This window comes from Chinchilla lanigera, unplaced genomic scaffold (assembly GCF_000276665.1).
Source record: "Chinchilla lanigera isolate Chin_1 unplaced genomic scaffold, ChiLan1.0 scaffold00010, whole genome shotgun sequence".
Taxonomy (NCBI): domain Eukaryota; kingdom Metazoa; phylum Chordata; class Mammalia; order Rodentia; family Chinchillidae; genus Chinchilla; species Chinchilla lanigera.
In genome coordinates this window covers 13,133,319-13,136,165 of record NW_004955411.1, presented here as the reverse complement: position 1 = coordinate 13,136,165, position 2,847 = coordinate 13,133,319, and the positions used below count along the sequence as shown (strand labels likewise).

General features: G+C 43.6%; 1 pseudogene; it reads left to right on the top strand.

Annotated features, from left to right (window-relative positions):
* Nucleotides 1-233: 233 nt before the first annotated feature.
* LOC102016458 lies at nucleotides 234-2,275 on the top strand (annotated as a pseudogene).
* Nucleotides 2,276-2,847: the final 572 nt, after the last annotated feature.

The following is a 2,847-nucleotide window of genomic DNA, read 5'->3' as shown; positions in this document are numbered from 1 at the left end:
AGGGGAAAGGCACTGCGTGATTGGCATGGACTGACCGCCGGGGGCACAGAATGAGTGTTGGGGAGTCAACAGTAGTACTGCGGGGCTGGGGATTTAGCTCAGCGGCACACCGTTTGCCTAGCAAGGGCGAGGTCCTGAGCTCGATTCCCAGTACTGGAAAAAAAAAAAAAAAAATGGTGCTGCTAACACAGCCTGCTACACACTCTCCTACCCCAGTGTAAGCGAGTAACTGAATGTCTTGGGATTATGTCCGTAAGATGCTGCTACTGAGACACTCATTTTTTGTAGGCAATATATGTTCAGTAATTTTTCTAATAAAGAGGTGTCTGTCCTAAGACACCGGCACTCTCTATTCTTTGTAATGTCACACATCTGCAAGATGTCTGATCAGTTTTCCCAAAAAAATTTCTTGCATAAATCTAGCAAGCAAAACTCTAGAAAGCTAATCATGGGTTTTCTTTTCTTTTTTTTTTTTTTTTTTTTTTTTTTTGGTCTTTTTGACAGGTTTTCACTATGCAGTTGAGGCTGGCCTGGTACTTTGTACCCCAGGCTGGCCTTGAACATGTAAAGATCTTCCTGCCTCGGCTTCCTCAGTGCCAGAATTAAAGGCATGGTTTTTCTGTTTTGTTTTTGAACTTTTAGTCAAGTTTTCACTTGAAAAGAATTGTCTGAGAAACACAAACTTTCAAAGTAAGTGAAGGGTCTTGCTATGCATTTCAGGCTGGTCTTGAACTCACTTTGTAGCCCACACTGGCCTTGAACTAGTAACGATCTTCCTGCCTGAACCTCCTGAGTGCTGGGACTGCAGGCGTGCGCCACTACACCAGGCCACATTTTTAATTATTGGCATGAGGTTCTGGCGTGTTTGTATCTAATATCCTAAAGGTTCTATTGGGTTTTTTTTGTTTGTTTTTGTTTTTGTTTTTGTACTGGGAATCAAACTGAGGACCTTGCACTTGACAGGCAGGCACTTGTGCTGCTGAGCTAAATCCCCGGCCCTAAGGTTCTATTTTTAACCTATTTAAAAAGTTAAGTGATGTGCATCCTGAAAAGATTTCTGCTCCCAGGGCTGGAGCAGGGACTGAGGAGCAGCAGCTAGATCCCTAGGCTGTGCTGAATGGAAGGGCCTCAGCACTGGCACCCTTAACATCCTGAGAGCCACCTGCTTGGTTAGATGATTCAGGATTGAAATTCTGGTTGGAATAGCCCACCATCAATTCACATGCTGTGCCCAGGGACCTACAGGCTTATGCACAGGAGCACTTGCGTATTATGGTGAATCCTAAATTTGAAGAAGAGACTCTCTTGCTGATGAAGAAGAAGACAGTGGTGATCATGTTGAACCTCTTACTGAATTTAGAGTTGTGCGGAGTGATGAATCTGCACCTGCGGCAACGTTCATTGCGATGTGTGGAAGCCAGCCCTTGCATCCATATCCCAAGGACAAAGACTAAGATGGTGTTCTGGTTTGTGTCTGGATGTCCCCCCAAAGCCTCATGTAGTCATGGGGTGGGTGTTTTGGAGGCAGCTGAATCTAGAGTTTGTGACTGGTTCATTGTCGAGTGCTGGGATTGGGGCTGTGAGCGCTATACTCGCCGTAGGGTGGGTAGCCTGCATACAATATAAGAGGAAAAGAGGCTTGCTCTCTCTTTTGCTCCTGTTACTTTTGCTATCTTCTGTCACCATAAACTGTTGCCCCTCTGTCATGTGCCACTCTGCCTTGGAGCCAACTGACTATAAACTGAAATCTCTGCAAACTTCGAGCTAAATAAACCTTTCCCTCTTTAAGTTTGGGTGTCAATTTTGTCTCAGCAAGAGAAAAGTAACTGAAAAAGATGGTTAAAATCAAGAAGAGTTACCGGGTGTGGTGGCGCACATCTGTAATCCCAGCATTTGGGAGGCTGTGGCAGGAGGATCACTGCAAGTTCAAGGCCAGCCTGGGCTACAAAGTGAGTTCAAAGCCAGCCTGAACTGCAGAGTGAGACCCTGTCTCAAAACAACAACAACAAAAAAGATGGAGAAGAGTATGATATGGAAGCAATGAATAAGGAAGGGGGATAGTCTCACATTTAAACCTTGAAGGATTAGCCCATTTAACAGCAGACGGCCAAGCCATGTCAGAGAGGTCAAAAGAATGCTTTCTCAGCCTGTGAGCAGCCAGTTTCGCATGGCTGGTGTCCAGACAGAGATGCAGTAATGCATCATAAAGATGGCATGGAGACAGACATACCAACTGTTGGCTGGACAGCTTGAGGATGCAGATGTCGATTACTGAAAAATGTTTTATATATGTATATAACTATTAATTAAGTTTATTGGTACATTTTATGTATCCATAATGATCACATTCATCATAGGAAATTTGTAACTGTACATGAGAAATCTCACTGTTCTTTGCATTCCCCTGTGCTCCCCAACCCCTCCTCCCCTCCTTATTTGCAAAAGTTTGTTTCCACTTTTTCCTTCTTTTCTTGTTTTTGTGCTTCCCTCTTCCTTCGTATCCTCCTTGCGCCTTCCTATAACCTTCCCATTTGATTTTTTTTTTTTTTTTTTTTTTTGAGACAGGGTCTCACTCTGCAGTTCACACTGGCCTTTCTCAAACTCACAGCAATCATCCTGCCTCAGCCTCCCAAATGCTGGGATTACAGGTGTGCACCCCCACACCCAGCTACAATTTTAAGCTTCCCATTTAAATATTTTCTTCCTATTTACAAATATATATTATATATGTCGGTCCTTAGTTACACTTTCAGATTCTCACACCAGAGAAATGAAGCAGTATTTACACGTGTGCCCAATTTTTTTCAGTTCAGAATATGGTCTCAAGGTGCATCCACTTTTTTTTTT